General features: G+C 31.4%; 1 protein-coding gene across 1 annotated transcript in view; it reads right to left on the minus strand.

Moving 5' to 3' along the window:
- Positions 1–21,356, minus strand: part of LOC138700912 (polyamine-transporting ATPase 13A3-like) — a 200,110-nt gene extending 178,754 nt beyond the window's left edge. Inside the window, exons 1-2 of the mRNA XM_069827333.1 lie at positions 21,283–21,356; positions 14,457–14,560 (exon numbers count right to left, since the gene is read on the minus strand). The gene's annotated coding sequence lies outside the window, so the exon portion shown is untranslated. The remainder of the gene's footprint in view (positions 1–14,456; positions 14,561–21,282) is intronic.
- Between the last annotated feature and the right edge of the window lie 279 nt (positions 21,357–21,635).

A 21,635-nucleotide genomic window follows, 5' to 3' on the forward strand; every position in this document is an offset into this window, starting at 1 on the left:
AATATATACACAAATAAATAAATAAATGGAGAAAAAACAAATAAAATAAATATAAGAATAAATAAGTAAATAAATAAATAAATGAGTAAATAAATATTTAAATAATTGTAAATAAATAAATACACAAACAAATATGTAAATGAATAAATGAGTAAGCAAATAGTTACATAAACAAATAAAAAAAAATATATAACAAAAATAAATAATACCCAAATAAATAAATGAAGAAAAATAAATAAAATAAATTTATGAATGAATAAATATATAAATACATGAGTAAATAAAGAAATAAATGAGTAAATAAATAGTAAAATAAATATAAATGAATAAATAAATGAGTAAATATAAAAAATAAAATAATAAGTAAATAAATAAATGAGGGAATGAATAAATATATTTCTTTTCCTTTTATTACAGCAACGTGAATACGTTCGAGAATGAAATAAATTTAATACTAATTCATGCGTTTTATTATTAATTGCTTTAACGTTATTCTGATTGAGCATAAAATCTGTGTGATTGTATTAATAAAGTTTAGGCTACATATTTAATTATTAATTATTATTTTTCTTTATTTCTTTAATGTGAATGTAACATAACGCTATAAGATGTAATCCAGCGGCGCTAAATCACATGATCTGGGGTGCCAGTTAACATCACCACCACGCGGAATGATGAAGTCTCTAAACTTCTTCCTCAAAACGTCGACTGTTTCGTGAGCAGCATGACAAGTGGCGACATCTTGCTGAAACCAGAGTTTGTGAGATCCATACCTTCCAATTGAGGCCAAAAATGATCTATCATATCCCTGTATCTTTCTCCATTGAGTCAGAGTCTCTCTTCGTTCATCTTAGAAAAAATATGGATCAATGATTACGTCGTACCAAAATCCACACCAGACTGTAACATTTTTGGGATGAAGTGATCGTTTTTGAATCTTCAAAGGATTCTCATTGCTTCTAAAACGATACTTTTGTTTCTTAACAAAATCATTGTTCTCTCGCAGAGAATTACGCACATTGTACAGTTCACGAAATACAAGGAATGCTTGACGAACGGATGACCCATTTTGATAATAGGTTTAATGATTTCTACGCGTTGTGTAAAAGTGTAACGTTCCATGGTTATTTGTCAAAGACAATTGTAACCATGGGAAATATACGACTGCTATAGCTTCATAAACACGACACCTGTTACATGTTAAAAGTAGCACACTGTTGTTGGAAGGCTCGATATATTATGACAGTGTATTGCTACATGACTTTTGAAGCCTCATAACTCATAAACGCATAAACGTCAGTCAAAACGGATTGCAGTTTTGTAGTCTGATATCTGCGTGCTTTTTATGACTCAATGTCATTAAGCAACTCACCTTACATCCCTTGTCAGAAGGGACTGATGGGTGGCAGTGTTTCCCAAGAAATGCTTTTAATGTTGGATTTTCTAGCTTCCGAAACGAAAAATATGTTATATACCAGAACAACATGTCATAAGTCACTGAAAAACTTGCTGGATATTTCAGAAGATTGTGTCAAAAGAGTTTGTTTACTCTAATACAATAAAATATTAATTGACTTACTGAAATTCTGTTTCATTAATGTTAGCTTCACCGAAACGTTTGAACGGAGCCGCCATTTTCAGTCGACTAATTGTGACTTCCATACCTGTGATTCTCGTAACAAAAACAGTTGAACTATTCCAGCAACCATCTTACAAACACTAGTAGAACCTATATGGTCTTTGGTATCAAAATATACAATAGTTTGCCTGATGACATCAAATATACAAAAAATTCTCACAAATTTAGTAATTATATAAAAACGAAATTAATAAAATTGTGTCCCTGCAATCTAGAGGATACACGCTTGGGCCCTCGAAATTAATAAATGTTTCATATATTTGATTCATTTTTAAATTAAATTGTAATTGTATATATTTGACCATGTCTATGCATATATTATGCCTTCGACAATAAAGTTCTATCTATCTATCTATCTATCTATCTATCTATCTATCTATCTATCTATCTATCTATCTATCTATCTATCTATCTATCTATCTATCTATCTATCTATCTATCTATCTGTCTGTCTGTCTGTCTGTCTGTCTGTCTGTCTGTCTGTCTGTCTGTCTGTCTGTCTGTCTGTCTGTCTGTCTGTCTGTCTGTCTGTCTGTCTACCTAAATCTAATCTAATCTAATCTATGCGGAAAACAAATTATGATCGCAAAGCGTGTTTTATAGTACCGTAAAGAATTTTCAGTTTAAAATGTTGGCAAACAAAGAAACAAGTGCTAGGGTAGTGATAAAAATAAACAAATGTTAGGGAAGCGATAAAATTGTGCGATAAGCAGCCACGATTGGTTGAAAGATGTTCTTTCGTACCGTTTTATTGGTCAAAAACAGTATGATATAGTAAAAGTACAATAGTCATGGTAAAAATTAATTTCTGTAAAGTTGTATTGAATACTAATGGAAAACTGTCCTTAAAGGCTACAGTTCCTCGATAATAATGAAATTTTTTTTTTAAATTCAAATTCAAATTTATTCACAATTTACAATTGAAATGGTACATAAGAATAAGTTAGATACCCGAAAAGATGAATATGCTCGTGCTCGGGTACAGTCCAGTAGAGTCTACATAAATTTTACAGATATCAATAATAACTAGTGGCTGGTGCAGCAAATGCTGCAAACTAAGTTCATTAGAAGTTCAAATTAATTTTTTTTCAAATTTATTTCCAATGAAGAATACCAGACATTTTGAAAGTTATTTGCTTCCATAATAATGAAACATAGGCCTACCCCTCTGAATGGTTTTCTTCATGCTAAATACTTTTTATTTAACCTATACATCTTCAGTTCTTGAGTTCCAATGCGAAAACGCAAGTAACAATGTCAAAACGATCAGTCGGTTTTACATGTGGCAGTGAAGCAATAGCTATTTCAGGATATTGTGGATTGTAGGCTAGAGTTATGAACATATCCTCTCCTCTCTCCTCTCTCCTCTCTCCTCTCTCCTCTCTCCTCTCTCCTCTCTGCCCCCCGTGCCCCCTTCCCCCCTTGCCCCCGTGCCCTCTTGTCTCCGTGCCCTCTCTTCTCTTCTCTTCTCTTCTCTTCTCTTCTCTTCTCTTCTCTTCTCTTCTCTTCTCTTCTCTTCTCTTCTCTTCTCTTCTCTTCTCATTTTCCTTTCCTTTCCTTTTCTTCCTGTTTTCTTGTTTTTTGCCTTCTTTCTCCATTCGCTTGCTTTCTACGTGATTCTCAATCTCTCCTACTGTATCTCAGATCCTTGTCATTGTCACAAGTTTCATATTCAATCTCTACATTGCCTTCAGCGTCATCAGCATCATCATCATCTGAACTTTCATCTATGATCTGCAGAGTAGTGTCGATCACCACGTAAGTTTTCATCCAGTGTTACTTTGTTAGATAAAACACACTTAAGGGAATAAATAAACTGCACTAACAGAAAATTATCTATTAACACTATTGATACGTAAATCTGACGTACACTTCCAAATAATTATATCCCATAATAAGTTGGCCAAGCGTGTAAGTTGCAACCTGCTGTCACGACTACTATAGTCAGCAACTGAAAGACGGAGGCATAGCTAGAAGAAGGAGGTGCTCTCTTGGCGGGAAAAGTAGTGAGGATCAATTGTTTATCCATTATACGTCAAAATTACTTAGGACAGAAGTTTTAAACAATGGCATTACTTCCTTGTGAGCACGAAGAAAACCACTCTTTGATCACAGTATAGAGATATGTTCTCTACACTGTGGCTTGATTTCCACATATCCTACAAGTTTAATACAAGTAGTGTTAAGTTCATAACCATAACCTTAGTATCTCGTTATCATTATATTACTTCTCTTCAATTAATTATCTACAGTCAGATGGAAAGAAGTTTATGAGATTATACGTTCTCGTGCATAAAATCGAAACTTCACGTTGATCTCGATGTTATAGGCAATCCTAATTTATAGTCTCAACAAATGTTGACATAACATCCGTCGATCGACCACGCTGTTACGTAAGTTTTATAATTTTCAGTAATATATATACGGTCTTACTAATAAAAACTCTATATACAGACGTTTAACTGTCTTATACTTATACAATGAGTAGCTCGTTTATAAGTCGTGTGTAAATTCCTTACTAATAATCACTACAAATATTCGTGTATAACAGTATAGCTGTTACACAGCTACGTCATAGTTTCGTCATTACTTCGTTACGAAAGGTAATAGAATATCTGAGGTTCTCTACTGGATCCGGTAGAGCGCTCTAGTGTGGCGTGTTAAATATCGATAGTACAACTGGCTCTAATCGATTACCACACTACATTTTGGTCAAAGAGTACAAGCTACAGCAATATTATTCTAATAATTCTATGATCTTTGGTTTGTTCTTCTGTGGTTACAAGGTAAACATCATCATAAAATGACAGTCGATACGAACAGCTGTTAAAGGGGCGGCCATTTTTCGCTATATACAACGCTTAAACAAGGGGTTTCGTGTATATAACTACTGCAAAGCAATTCCCATTGTATAGTTACAGCCTGTTTATACGTCCATAGCTTATTCACGGTTTATTAGTAACGTTTTCTGTCTCAACTCTGCAAAAGTCTCGTATAAAAACTATACACGGTTTATTAGTAAGACTGATAGTATATTATAGAAATGAAGATCTAATATAAAATCTTCTTTCTATGCGTCTACTTACTTAAGGCCCCAAAAGATTTCACTTTCATATCATCAGTATAACATTATGTGTTGCATTAACTATAATAATACTTCATTTTTAATGGTAATAATGCCACCAAACATTCTTAAGTTTTGTAGTTCTTAATATCGAAAACACAGCTGTACTCGGAAAACTACAGACCAGAGGATCAGACTTGTAAATTATTTTTATACGTTATCAAAAAATTACACAAATGAAGATCGACATATTGGCGTTATGATGTGAAAGAATCTGACCCATCTGAATTCTAAGTATGTCAGCAATCCTGTAGGTCATGGCCTTCGTCTATTGTTTATTGTAGTGTGTGTTTTGTTTTATTCTGAAATGCAATTAATTAGTTCTCAAAACTGACGAAAGATGGATTTTGGAAAATAGGAAAATAATGTAGGAAAATTGACATTTCACTTAAAACTACGATTTTTTCTGAAAAACTTTGGGTTCCAAGCTTCAAATGAGGGGTCATTTATTAAAATCCGTTCAGCCGTTTTCCCGTAATTGTCATTACCAGTTCAAATCATATATATATATATATATATATATATATATATATATATTGATGATAGAAATAATAGTAACAATAATAATATGGATGTGAACTAAATCCGTCCAGTAGAAATATAAATCTCTTGAATAGTTAATTGAAATGTCTCTACATAGACAGATAGTTCACTTTTATCCGGATTTGCTCGTAGCTTGTTTTCCTCTTGGTTTTACCCAGAAAGTTTCATACTAGTAACTAAATAGTACTTTGTAATTACCTTATTTATATATCCTCAACTTTCTTGTTTTACTCGAATGTATGTTAGCTGTAAGGTATCCATGGAAACCGATTCAATGACAAAATTACACCACTTGTCTTAAAGTTTAAACTTGACCCTCGACCTAAAGATGATTCTGTACGTGTAGTGCAGTTTCTTTACCTTATTTGGTGTCGGTAGGACTACCTGTTAGAGGATTCGAAATTCATTAATTTTTCTGTGAGTCAGATTAGTGTTAGAGTATCATAATCTGCTACTGTGAAAATGTTTTCATGTTTCATTTTTCTTAATTCAAAGAGGCACAAGTCTTGTTTTAATGACAGAGCAAGGAGTTGGACTGTATTAAATCTCTTTGAGGTGAAATAATTTCATATAATATTCATGTAAACCTTCTGAGATTGTTGTGATACTGCTAAAATTGAATAGTATTTCTCGATTGATTGTATTTCTCCATGGGAAATAATTGATATTAAATATATTCTTGAAGGGGAAAGGAATAGTAATATGCGTTACAAGAGCGGTATGTTGAAGTTTTCATGTTCGAGGAAAACTTTGAAAAAGCGAACCGTAGTTGAGTTTTTTTTAATTTCCGAGAATTGAAAGAAAACATACCGCTGTTGTATCGTACATTATTTTGTGCGAAGATCGTTTATTACATACCTGAAAGAGGAATTTCTAATTAGTTGCAATGAAATCTCCATCTTGGTTTCTGTTCAATGACGGCAAATTTGCAAAACAAAAATATCTATCTTCAACATTGTTGCTTTAAAATGTTTTCTGTGTTTACTATACTCCAGCAGGCCGTGATATACGTCTGTCTTTTTTTCCCCCCAGTCTATGATGAGTCTGGAATCTTGTTGATTTTTTCATGGCTTCCTTAATGTTACTTGCATCACGAATGCAGTAACTTTAGTGGAGTTGTAGAGTTTACTTAATTTTTTGCAAATATTTAAAAACAATAATTAACAGTGCAATTTAGGTGAAATTGCAGTGGTAAGTTTCCAATTTATAATTATTACTATATTGAACGTCTCTAAAAATAATATGTTAAAAGCCTAAAGCAGTAAAATCAATATGTCACTTAAGCGGTAAGAAGAGGGAAATTGTTATGTGTGTTAGGTTGGGAATACTGAATGTGGAATTTTAGACTTTCCGCGGATTGGTTTTGTGCGGAAACCAAGCAAATACGCACGATCTCGCACAAAAGTTATGTACTGCTGTCTTCTCAATAGTCTATTCCCATGTTTAAAAATCGCGTTATACTCTCCAGCAGGTATTTTCTTCCCTCTAGAAGTTGGTTGGCAGTGCTGAAAACAAAATAAATACACAGTCCGTCATACCAAAGACAATATACTAGTTAGTATATAGTCTTTGGTTTTACGGACTTTATACTAACTAATATAAAGTCTTTGGTCATGCGATGCAAATTAAATAAGTTTCGAATCCTGGTGCTGCTGTTTTTGTTTCAGTTTTCTCGTATTTCTCCGAGTATCTGTTACTAGCTAGTGTTGTATGTTACACAGCACACATTACACACAGAAACAATATATAATACATAACGATATTCCCTTGCATCGCTCCAACGCACAACTGAGTGCGGGTAGTCAGGGTGTTATCAATCATCAACTTCCGCTATGTATTTACCAGAGGTCTGCATCGGACATTTTCGCTCGAGCGCCAAGTAGTTCATAGCATAATCCGATAGGTAGCGCACATGCATGATGGGTAAAATTGTCGCGAGCGATAAATCCTCGAACGGTGTAAGCCGAGCGTTAGACATTCGTTCTTGTTACAGTGATGAACTGTGTAGTAACATCATAGATGTTTATCATTTCAAAACTTTGCAGTGTTTAACTAACCTCTCCATAGTACAACTACAAAACCTGCTTTAAAATGTAATATAAATGTTGTAGGTAAATGTTTTTTTTTTTTTTTTTTTTTTTTTTTTTTCCACACAGGAGTGATTTTGTTTTTGCCACATCTGATAGATGTTATTGGATGTAAATGTAATTATTATAAACGGAGAACACAATCACGATAATGCAAGAACCGTATCAAGTTTTCTAGTAATAATAATAATAATAATAATAATAATAATAATAATCTCTAATAATTAGTGTATCAATCTTTGCGTCTGTAACAGTTGTGCAGCATGATTATTCGTTTTATTATATTTTCTGTGACGTTATCTCTGTACTAATATTGTTATTAATCTACTGCTATATCAATAATATTTTGTAAAACGTTTCTACATTGTCGCAGTATATAGGCGGAACACTATGTATGGACCTATCATATTATATATGTGGTAAATCAAATATTGAATAATTATTAATTAGCAATAATAACTGTATATCGAAGTTTTTCATACTATTTTATTTATAACTTCATGTTCCTGTTTTGGTACGTTCCATTGACTGTTCCATTAAACGTTTGTCATAAACGCAGAAAATAAAGCCTTATTTTTACCGTGTGAGCAAAACATATGTGTATCTTATCTGTCGCCTTCCATGCAAGATAAGACATGTCGGTGAGATGACCTTGTACTGTGCTTCTATTCATTACGAGTGTATCACGACCGATCGTATCTCACTCGAGGGTGCGACACTCGACCGAGTTCAAGCGAGCGATTTAACTCCAATACAGCGCTCTGGTATTTACTGATGTTACTCTTTCCGAATCCCTTTCCTGCGTTGCGGATTTCTGAAGTGCAGACATCTGGTTAATATTTATAAAACATAAACACCAACTTTAGTGACTTTGAAAAAAAAATATATATATTTTTTTTTCCAGCTAGATTGAGATTCTGGCCCAATTGCACTGTGACGAAAGGTGAAATAAAAGTTGTAGAGTCTGTTTTGTTATCAACCCTTAACGTGAGTGCTAGAAACCTCACACTTGATACAACGTCTTTAAATAACGGACTCAAAATTCAATAGACCAAATTTAACCTTCAAAATGTTCTCTGTTTAGCTACAAAAAGGTTGCTCTACGGAAGTTTGACATTCAAAATAATCTCATAATTTAGATGTATTACGCAGGCTTTCCAAGAATAAAGCAAATTACATATTTTCTTGTTAAATGACGTTTGTTCAAAAGTTTGTCAGCCGCTAATTTAGTGTGCTGATGAAGTCACGTTTAACTATTATCACTTCTTTACCGGTATACATTTCAAGTGAGCCAAAGACTTCGGCTGCAGACAATTACAAATTTTGCCGAGAGATGGCAGCACTATAAGTGTTCCGTTGCCGATTGTATGCGGCGCGCCGCCGCCAAGGTTTTGGTAACGACAAATACAATATAATTATTTATTATTCAATGAAAAAAGGCGCGTAGACCGAAATCATGTTTTGAGATATAATGTATTAACAATTTTATATGCTTTTGAGAATTTTCTCTCTATTTGACAAAGTTAATTTGTTGCTTTATGACTATAAATATCACATTCTGAATTACTTCTAAGATTCCTCATTGCATTACATTTTGTTGATTGTATATACATTTATTTTAATGGAACAGAAGTAAAAAAAAAGTGTTATATGCCGTTTTTCCGTCCAACAATAATTAAAACGAATTAATGACTCAGTAAAGACAAAAATATTTTTTTTTTCAGGTAGGGCCTTATAGTAACACGGGAATTTTAGTTGAAGCAAGTAAAGAGATAGGTTTGGAAGTAAATCCCGAAAAGACAAAGTATATGATTATGTCTCGTGACCAAAATATTGCACGAAATGGAAATATAAAAATTGGAAATTTATCTTTCGAAGAGGCGGAGAAGTTCAAATATCTTGGAGCAACAGTAACAAATATAAATGACACTCGGGAGGAAATTAAACACGGAATAAATATGGGAAATGCCTGTTATTATTCGGTTGAGAAGCTCTTATCATCCAGTCTGCTGTCAAAAAATCTGAAAGTTAGAATTTATAAAACAGTTATATTACCGGTTGTTCTGTATGGTTGTGAAACTTGGACTCTCACTTTGAGAGAGGAACATAGGTTAAGGGTGTTTGAGAATAAGGTTCTTAGGAAAATATTTGGGGCTAAGAGAGATGAAGTTACAGGAGAATGGAGAAAGTTACACAACACAGAACTGCACGCATTGTATTCTTCACCTGACATAATTAAGAACATTAAATCTAGACGTTTGAGATGGGCAGGGCATGTAGCACGTATGGGCCAATCCATAAATGCATATAGAGTGTTAGTTGGGAGGCCAAAGGGAAAAAAACCTTTGGGAAGGCCGATACGTAGATGGGAGGATAATATTAAACTGTATTTGAGGGAGGTGGGATATGATGCTAGAGACTGGATTAATCTTGCTCAGGATAGGGACCAATGGCGGGCTTATGTGAGGGCGGCAATGAATCTCCGGGTTCCTTAAAAGTAAGTAAGTAAGTAAGTAAGTAAGTAAGTAAGTAAGGGCCTTATAGTTATTGAATTTTGTAAATTGCAAAGAGTTACGATTAAAAGAAAGATGTCAATTTCAGGATCGGAACTTACTTTTCTTCCTTCTTTCCTGAAGTAGGTGGATTTTTATGTTCTCCATATTGATTTTTATCACATATTATAGGTTCATAAAACATGAAATAGTCGTGGGGCTATTTCATAACAGTACTAAAATACTTTAGTGAATTACTTTCACTAGGCGGAAGAGAGGAAGGATTGGAGAATGCTGGGTTTGCAGTGAAAGGTCTGTCCATGGGTAGAAAATAATGAATAAAACTTTAATTGAATATGTTTTATTGTTTTCTTTCAATATGTATTTGAAGGCTAATCTAAGAACAGTGCTTTGAAATTCTTCAAACTAGGTTTTCTACTTACGTATCCTTCATGTCAGACTCCTGTGACGAGTAAAATAGACTGACGCTTTGTGATATGCTTACGTTTTTTTTATTATATGAGACACCTACATAAAATATGTCAGATTATTATATTATATGAGAAACGCCAGGGAATAATAATAATAATAATAATAATAATAATAATAATAATAATAAAATAATAATAATAATAAAATAATAATAATAATAAAATAATAATAATAATAATAAAATAATAATAATAAAATAATAATAATAATAATAATAATAATAATAATAATAAAATAATAATAATAAAATAATAATAATAATAATAATAATAATAATAATAAAATAATAATATTAATAATAAAATAATAATAATAGTAATAATAATAATAATAAAATAATAATAATAATAAAATAATAATAATAATAATAATAAAATAATAATAATAATAAAATAATAATAATAATAAAATAATAATAATAAAATAATAATAATAATAAAATAATAATAATAATAATAATAATAATAATAATAATAATAAAATAATAATAATAATCATAATAATAATAAAATAATAATAATAATAATAAAATAATAATAATAATAATAACAATAATAATAATAATAAAATAATAATAATAATAGTAATAATAATAATAATAATTTCATTGGGAATAGTTTAACTTAGTATGTCGTTATAAGAATAATTATTTTTCGGTACTTTTTATACGTGACGTGCAAAGAATTCAAAGACTGAAGACACAAATTTAGAAAAAGAAAAATGTAAAAATTGTTTTTCTTGTTCAGGAAATCATTCCAACATTAAGTTCTTAATTCAATAAAACACTTATAAAATATTTATCTGTATATTGATATAGTTGGCAATATAAATGAAATATGATTTCATATACTTTTTTTATTAATGTGTCTACATATAAAATTTTCTGCAAAACGTGAATATGTTCAAATGTGTGTTTTTCAATTCCAAGAAACCATATAAAAGAGAACAATGGAACTTTTTACTAAAGTTAGTAGATATAATATGAGATACCTGTATAAAACATGTCAGATTATATTATATTATATGAGAAACCCCAGGGAATAATAATAATAATAATAATAATAATAATAATAATAATAATAGGCTAATAATAATTTTATTGCAAATAGTTTAACTTAGTGTGTTGTTATTAGAATAATTATTTTTCGGTACTTGATATACCTGACGTGGAAAAAATTCAAAGCCTGAAGGACACAAATTTAGAAAAAGAAAGATATAAAATTGTTTTTCTTGTTCAGGAAATAATTCCAACATTAAGTTTTTAATTCAATAAAACACTTATAAAATATTTATTTGTGTATTGATATAGTTGGCAATACGAATTAAACATGATTTCATATACTTTTTCTCAGTTAAAATGTCTACATATAAAATTTTCTGCAAAAAATTGGATATGTTCAGATGTGTGTTTTTTCTCCAAGAAACCATATAAAAGAGAACAAAGGAACTTTTTACTAAAGTTGATAGATATAATATGAGATACCTGTATAAAATGTGTCAGATTATTATATTATATGAGAAACATAAGGGACTTTTTTCTCGTTTTCTGAAAAATTAATATTTTGGACATGTCCGGTTTTGCTATCAACCCTTCAATTACTTCCTGTGCTCTTTGTATTGCATGCACGTGAACTACAATGTGGCAATGTTGTACGCTGCCTTGCTCTCTATCGACGCAAACTCTAGCAGACGACCGCCTTCCCAGTTGCCGTCGACTTTAGCTAACACTCTGGGTGCAACAGTGGCCGTAATCTCTGCTGCGGTCACCATGGTATCGTCAATGGCAACTCGTCTGAAACGACAGTTGGTCGGTCGTGAATCCATACGCCACTGCTGTCCGGAACCACAATGACGAGCATGACCACCTTGGTTGGACCACCGGCACCAAGAATGGTCCACAGCAGGCACTTCACGTCCGACGTCTTGGCCAATTCTTGCGAAGGACCATCCAGCCTCCTGCAGAACCACAATACGATCTCGCTCAAATTCAGTTAATTGCACGAATTGTCTCGTCTACGCCGTCCAGGCATGTCCACGATGTTTACTAAACACACTAAGGTGCTCCAAACAGGCTACTCATTCATCAAGCCAACTACATTGCATTTACCGCCCTTTATCAGTGTCCCACACGAATATGGTGTTTCTACGTCACTTCTGTAGAGGTGTTCATTTTCCACTAGTGTAGTATTTCCTTCTAGTAAAACTTAATTCACTACATTTTGTCATTTTAATAAACGAAAATAGATTTTAAAAATAACTTTATTTAAAAAGAATCAGTTAATCATAATTTAAAATTTGTTGTACAATTTCCTTGTAGTGAAACTTAATTCACTACATTTTGTCATTTTCTTAAATGGAAATAGATATAAAAATAACTTGAATTAAAATGAATTAGTTAATCATAATTTAAAATTCTTGTACAATTTCCTTGTAGTGAAACTTAATTCAATTTCATAAAAGAAAGTAGATTTTAAAAATAACTTTATTTAAAATGAATCAATTAATCATATTTTAAAATTCTTGTACAATTTCCTTGTAGTGAAACTTAATTCAATTTCATAAAAGAAAGTAGATTTTAAAAATAACTTGATTTAAAATGAATTAGTTAATCATAATTTAAAATGTTGTACGATTTCCTTGTAGTGAGTCTTAATTCATTTTCATAAAAGAAAATGTATTTTAAAAATAACTTAATTTAAAAGAATTATATAATCATAATTTAAAATTGTTGTACAATTTCCTTATAGTGAAACTTAATTCACTTTCAAAAAAGGAAATGGATTTTAAAAATAACTTGATTTAAAATGAATTAGTTATTACAATTTAAAATTATGGTACAATTTTCTTGTAGTGAAACTTAATTCACTTTCATAAAAGAAAATGGATTTTAAAAATAACTTAATTTAAAATGAATTAGTTAATCACAATTTAAAATTGTGGTACAATTTCCTTGCAGTGAAACTTAATTCACTTTCATAAAAGAAAATGGATTTTAAAAATAACTTGATTTAAAATGAATAATCACAATTTAAAATTGTTGTACAATTTCCTTGTAGTGAAACTTAATTCACTACATTTGTCATTTTCATACATTGAAATAGATTTAAAACTAACTTGATTTAAAATGAATTAGTTAATCATAATTTTAAATTGTTGTATAATTCCCTTGATTCAAGATAATCTATGGCGAATCCTCGGGCTCATCTCGCCAAATCTCATCTCACTATCACCAATCTCATCGACGCTAAATAACCTAGTAGTTGATATAGCGTCGTTAAACAACCAAAAGAAAATTTCCTTGTAGTGAAACTTAATTCACTACATTTTGTCATTTTCATAAATGGAAATAGATTTAAATAATAACTTGATTTAAAATGAATTTATTATCATAATTTAAAATTGTTATACAATTTCCTTGTAGTAAAACTTTATTCACTACATTTTTTCATTTTCATAAGCGAAAATAGATTTAAAAAATAACTTGTTTTAAAATGAATGAATTAATCACAATTTAAAATTGTTGTACAATTTCCTTGTAGTGAAACTTAATTCACTACATTTTGTCATTTTCATAAATAGAAATAGATTTAAAAAATAACTTGATTTAAAATGAATTAGTTAATCATAGTTTAAAATTGTTGTACAATTTCCTTATAGTGAAACTTAATTCACTTTCATAAAAGAAAATAGACTTTAAAAATAACTTCATTTAAAATGAATTAGGTAATCATAATTTAACATTTTTGTACAGTTTTCTTGTAGTGAAACTTAATTCAATTTCATAAAAAAATGGATTTTAAAAGTAACTTGATTTAAAATGAATTAGTTAACCATAATTTCAAATTGTTGTACAATTTCCTTGTAGTGAAACTTAATTCACTTTCATAAAAGAAAATGGATTTTAAAAGTAACTTGATTTAAAAAGAATTAGTTAATCATAATTTAAAATTGTTGTACAATTTTCCTATAGGCCTAATAAAACTTAATGCACTACATTTTGTCATTTTCATAAACGAAACGATTTCCACTCGCACAACAAATACACCCGATGCTCTACTCTTTGCGGTACCTGGCCTTACCTTCACGGTAGCCATGGGGATGATATCGATGTCTACCTCTACTCCGGATGCGCTGACATTGGCAGAGACTACAGCTTCCACTGTCACAAGATGTCCACCACAACCTACGCCAAAATCACAAACGGTTCAGTTCCCCTGTCATGCATAAAGCTGTCGCCTTTGGTAAAAAAGAAAGGGACTGCACGTTTACTGGATATTTGAAGACACATCTACCTGACAGAGCAAGTTACAAGTTAGGACTGGCCCATTCACCCCGGGTTTTACAAGCTCAGTCCAGGCGGGACCCTAGAAAGCCTGCCTGTATGCGCGTATAGGGATATCCTGAACTAGCACCAGCAGATAGCGCACGTGTACTTTAAGGGATGCGCTTTGCGTGTGCATTTGTTTTTCGGTGTATAGACATTGAGGATATACGTAGAGTATTAGTATATTAAATAATCTTAAAAACAACTAAAAATGGCAAATTTTTGTTATGTACCTATATGTAAAAACCAGGAAAAGCTTTTTGTCTTCATTCAGGTCCCGAAATATTCTAAATATATGCTTTAAACCTTAAAAAATATAAGTAATTAAATTGCGCCTCGAAAATGCTAGCTATTAAATAAAAGTAACTACTTCAAGTAAGGAATTGTTGACTACAGTTTCATTTTGGAAGAGGAAAAAGAAGAATTAATAAAAACATATGCAACCTCGACAGCGAGCTATGTTAGCTTAGATTAGGGGAGAGTCGGGTAGCATCGGACATCGGGTAATATCGGACAGTGAGTTTCTTACATCTACCACACGATGATAGTACCTGATTGACATGGTTACGTTTCTGTGATGTCGCATAGAGAAACGTAACCATGTCATTCAAGTACTACCATACGGTGGTAGATGAAAAAAACGCACTGTCCGATACTACCCGTCTCTCCCCTATATGCAGTAGTTGTAGGAGTCTCCGAAGTTTACGTCTTCAGTAAACTCTCGATAAACTGGGATGTTTATTATCCAGAACGATTCGTAGTGACATCCATTTCGTGAATAATGTTTTTAATGTACTGTACCCTAATTATTAAAACCATGTTTTAACTTCAAATTTTCAAAATCGTCCTACACAGTATTCAAAACTGCATGTCCTTAACCTACAAAACGCACGACTAATCGTAATACTACTGTGATCATATTATATCATCCTATTAAAAATTGCATTTGATCTTTCTGCAACTACAGAAAAAAATACAAGGAATCCAATCTCGATGGCTGCATATTCTGTTTTTAACGTACGGTTCTTAAATACTAATGATTAAAGATGATATTCACCTTCGACATAGTTCCTATTTTTTTATTCGTGCACCTCGTTCTCAAAGTTCTCGTTTAGGTTCATGACCATTCTATTTACTCGTATCTATATTCTGCATACTGCAGATTTCCCCACCCATCTCTTAAGGGGAATCGCTCAATATTATACAGGTTAAGGCCTATGCTATTATTGTAAATGAAATTAAATTATGAGGTAAGAAAATATTGAATTATATTCAATTATAGGCTACTAGGTTATACAAAATAATTGTAAATATAATTTTGACACGCACAGAAAACCAACAAGCGGGAAAACGTAATCAACTGTAGCTTATGACATAACATAGCCCTACAACATGTTACGCCGCATGGAACCCTCCTGCCATCTAGCGGTAAAACTTCGCTTAAGATATCCCTATTGTAGAGTGGCTTGCAATCGTGCAAGTCAGTGTACAGTAGTGGCAAAAGAAAAACAGCACCGATCTTTGTAGCTGATTTCAGAGCCTTGTTCACTCCAGAGCACGATAGACTGGTAACTAAGACTTTCGTGGTTCGAATCCTGCCTGGGAAGGAAACTTTCTTTTTAATTTCCCTTTAATTTATTCCCAATACTTTTTGATTGCAGCGATACTTAATTAACTTATTATTCCCAGAACATTAATACCAGCAACACTGATGTGTCTAGTTTTCAGTAAGAGTGAAGATACAGCTGTTAGAATTTTACGCATAAGTGTGTAACAAGTCTTACAAATGATATAAAGGAAAGATATGTCGAATTATACATAAGTACATAAACACTCTTCTACGAGTTGAGAATTAAAGTATTATATGAATATTGCAATGTCAGTAAAGAAAATAAAAATCATAAACAAATATAAGTCAAAATGGATAACAAAATATATCCATATTTCTAGTTAAAATTTACGTTATCTAAGTAAATTAATGAAGGAAAAATGTCACTGACAACCTAAAGTTATATTTTAGAAATTACAAGAAGATATATAGGCCTAACAAAGTGATTATGATGGCTAAAAAACTACATAACGGAAATGTAATGTGTTCCGCTGTATTTATTTTTATTATTTTTTGTTTCTTATTTTTATTATCTAAATCGTGTTTATTTATCACTTAACACCAATATGTATCCCACTGTGTTGTTTTTTTATTATTAATCTATTTTTGTGTACATTTTATTCTATTGTCGGTTTCTGGTTTAATTATGTGAATCCTACTTAATTGTAATCTAATACTAATATGTATACTAATGTGTTTATTTTTATTTTTACTGTGTACATTTTTTTTATTGAATTATCGGCTTCTCTTTTTATGTGATTCGTATTTGATTCTGACAACATTAATATGTATTCCACTATGTTTATTTTTATTTTATGAGGTAAATTTTTATGTAACTACCTCTTTTGATCTCATTATGTACCTAAATTGTATCAGTATGTAATTAGTTAATTCCGATCCAGTTTTATGTTCAACTGTGTAAGCAAGTTTTAATCCTGGTTGAGTGTAGGCCTTACGGCCTTAACTCTGCCAGGTTAAATAAAGCCATTATTATTATTATTATTATTATTATTATTATTATTATTATTATTATTATTAGGCCTATTAATTCAATTATCGATTGGTCAGTTGATAATGGGATGATGATTAATGAATCCAAAACTTACGTAATATAATTTTTAAGGAAAACCTCTACACTAAAATATAACTATCATTTAAAAAATATATTAATTAACAGGAAAGATTGTATTAGAGACCTCAGTGTATTAATTGACAATAAATTATATTTTCACAACAACATTGATTATATTTATAACCATGCAATAAGAATGTTAGGAATAATTCGGTCAATTACTTATTCTTTTTCAACACCTGACTCTCTTTTAATACTATACTATACATTAGTGAGATCGAAACTCGAATATGCATCTGTAGTTTGGAACTCTATTACTAGTTCTGATTCGGCAAAACTTGAAAATATTCAAAGGAAATTTATTTCATTATGTTCGTACAGATTCCTGCCTAATAACTCTGGGTATAACTATGATAAAAAATGCGAGCACTTTAAATGTCGAAGCCTGTATGCCAGACGTCATGATCTCGATTACTTATTCTTATGTAAGGTCCTTAAAGGTGACATTAATTGTCAATCTTTCTTAAACAGTGTCAGCCTTCGTATTCCTATGAAGGACATGAGGCATCACAAACTCTTCTATATTAGAAATTCTAACTCTTCCTTGCCGGTCTCCAGATGTATTAAACATGCTAACTTACACGTAGGCGATTTCGATCCATTCAATGTATAGAAGTATTAGAATATGGCAATGTCTTTGCTAATATTATTTGCATTATCTTTCTACACATATTGGTAATACTTTTGTATGAATCAACTCCTTTCCATAAAATATAATAGTATTAATTCTTATAAACTAATATTTTTAATCTATGTTCTTTATTTTGTTGTTATCTCTATTATGTATGTATGTATGTATGTATGTATGTATGTATGTATGTATGTATGTATGTATGTATGTATGTATGTATGTATGTATGTATGTATGTATGTATGTATGTATGTATGTATGTATGTATGTATGTATGTATGTATGTATGTATGTATGTATGTGTGTACTAGTATGTATGTATGTATTTATTTATTAACACTACAATTGGGTATACACCCGGTGGCAGTGATATATGGCCTAATATACAATTACAGAAATAAAATAAAATAAACGTAAATAAAATAAAATAAAATAAAATAAACGTAAACCTGTAAATAGTAGATGCAATAAACTTAGGACTATAAATAAGAACTATTCTATAATAACGCCTACGATAAGCAAAAGTAAATCTAACTTATAAGTACTTATATTTCACCCAACTATTACCAATTTAAATAATTACATACCACCTTAATTAATTACGTACCAACTTAATTACATATCATCTTAATTAATTACATATCACCCTAATTTATTTACATATCAACTAAATTACATATCATCTTAATTAATTACATATCAACTTAATTAATTATGTATCAACTCAATTAGTTACATGACACAACTAAAATAATTACACTACAACTCCAATTACATTTTCAGTCTAATCTTCTCAACCTTTCCTTAAATGTATTGATTTTAAGAGGACCACCCTGAAAGATTGCCGCAGGTAAGCTGTTCCAGTCTACTATTGTGCGGTTAACAAAGGAAAATTTTGCCACGTCCGTTCTTTGTTTTCTACATTTAAACTTCCTAATATGATCAGCCCTTCCTAAGTATGATGGTGTTGCTAATCTAGCATTGATATCGGTCCATGCTTTGTGTCCCATTTGTGCCTTAAACAATGCTGTGAGTCTGGTTTTTCGTCGCCTTGATTTGAGAGGTTCCCACCCTAAATATGTAATGTGTACCATAGTTGTTCATTTTATTGCATTATTTGTATCACTGTGCTGGACTTTTATTGGTCAATGCCTATTGTCCAGCACATAAGTATCAATAGATAAATAAATAAATTAATCATCATCATCATCATCATCATCTTCCTAACAAGTATTAGGCCAAGTGGCCTGTTACGGTCTCAAACTAGAATTTTCAGTCCATCTCTTCTTTGGACGGCCTAGAGATCTTTTGCCATATGGATGGTAATGAAGCAATGCTTTTGGAATTCTGCATCGATTCATTCGTTCGAGATGGCCCTTCCACTGAAGTTGATATTTGCTAATGAACTGCATAATGAGTTCTATTTGAAGTTCTTGCATTAGGTCCTCATTTTTTTATGATCCCAGCGAGTATATCCAGCTGTTGCTCTCATAAACCTCATCTCACTTGCTGTTATTCTACTGACATCTTTATTCTTTACAGTCCACGCTTTGCTACCATAGCTTAATACTGGCTATGCTAAGGTTTAATACAAGCGTATTCTTGTGTGTCTTTGTACTAGTGAAGGTTTCATGATTTTATTAATGATCCCCATTTTTTAAATAAATAAATAAATAAATAATTTATTTTTTATTATTATTATTACTACTATTACTATTACATACATACATACATACATACATACATACATACATACATACACACAGTCCACACCTGTGTAGTAACGGTCAGCACGTCTGGCCGCGAAACCAGGTGGCCCGGGTTCGAATCCCGGTCGGGGCAAGTTACCTGGTTGAGGTTTTTTCCGGGGTTTTCCCTCAACCCAATATGAGCAAATGCTGGGTAACTTTCGGTGCTGGACCCCGGACTCATTTCACCGGCATTATCACCTTCATATCATTCAGACGCTAAATAACCTAGATGTTGATACAGCGTCGTAAAACAACCTAATAAAATAAAATAAATAAATAAATACATACATACATACATAAATTATTTCTAAGTTTATAATATGATATATTCATTCTAGTCACAATAGCATAAATTACATTACCCTATAAGTAATAAATTCTGTCGCATATATAATTGTAAGAACATTGTAATCCTGCAAGCACAAACCAGACATGTAGTATTGCTTATGTAATGGAGCATGTTGTCCAAATAAAAATTGAAAAAAAAAATACATACATACATAGTGCGACATGTGTCTGTGGGGATGGGGATCAGACAGTGGATCATATCATTTATGACTGTACGAAATTAGGAAAGGAAAGAAGAACACTAATCCAGTCTATACATAAATGTGGTGGAAAGTGGCCTGTGGACAAGACAAAATTAGTGAAAAGTTATGTAAAATATTTTATAAAGTTTGCAAATAGTATAGACTTTGAACAACTACAGTAGGCTGGCTAGTATATAAGGATAAGTTATTTGGGAAGATAGGTTAAAAGTCAGATTTAAGTGATAAGGGTCAAAAATAGGTTACTTACATTCTGTAAATAAGCTACAATATTAGAGGGTATAATTTATCTGAAAATAGGCTGATCAAGAGATAGTAAATATGTAAATACTGTAAATATTTTAATGCTAGAATATGTAAATAGATTCTTGTACTTCATAGGTTAGGAATAGGAAAATAAGTTAGATTAAGAAGTACCAATATTATCTTGGCAGTTACACATAGTAGATGAACTACACTAGTCCATATTTAATCTAGAATGGCAACATAATAATATATAATGTAAATGGATTATGTACTTGAAGGTAAACCTAGGCATGTAGTATTACTTTCCATTTGTAATGGAACATGCTGCTCAAAAAAAGGCATACATACATACATACATACATACATACATACATACATACATACATACATACATACCTCCATGCCCCCCAAGTGCCTTCATGGCAGGTTACGGGGATACCTTTACCTTTACATAATAATAATAATAATAATAATAATAATAATAATAATAATAATAATAATAATAATAATAATAATAATAAAAATGATTTATTTTAGCTGGCGGAGTTAAGGCCGTAAGGCCTTCTCTTCCACTCAACCAGCAAGAAGCGTATATACATATGCATGAGCTTACAAAGAATTCAACATACGAGTCTGTGAAATAGGAGCGATGCTGCCAACCTACCGAACAACAAAGCGCCAAGCACACAGGATATGAGGATTGCTTGTGTCTGCATTTCGGTGGGCGTTGTCCTCCTGAGTTGCTCAGAGTTTGACCGGGACTGCTTAACGCAAGGGGTTTAAAACCTGCACAGTTTTTCGTCACTCACTATTATGGCAGATAATATAGTTGTATAACGTTGGCAATAAATAAACATATAGGCCTAGAACAATGAAGAATAAATAATTTGTGAGGTCGTCAATTACCTTTTCGTGCTGTGAAATATTGTTTTTTAATCTACATTGAAGTTATGGTTCTAGTTATGAAAGATGGAATGTACGAGTAAACACGTAAGCTGTGGAAATATCTCACAATCG

Source organism: Periplaneta americana, chromosome 6 (genome assembly GCF_040183065.1).
Source record: "Periplaneta americana isolate PAMFEO1 chromosome 6, P.americana_PAMFEO1_priV1, whole genome shotgun sequence".
In the NCBI taxonomy this organism is placed as follows: domain Eukaryota; kingdom Metazoa; phylum Arthropoda; class Insecta; order Blattodea; family Blattidae; genus Periplaneta; species Periplaneta americana.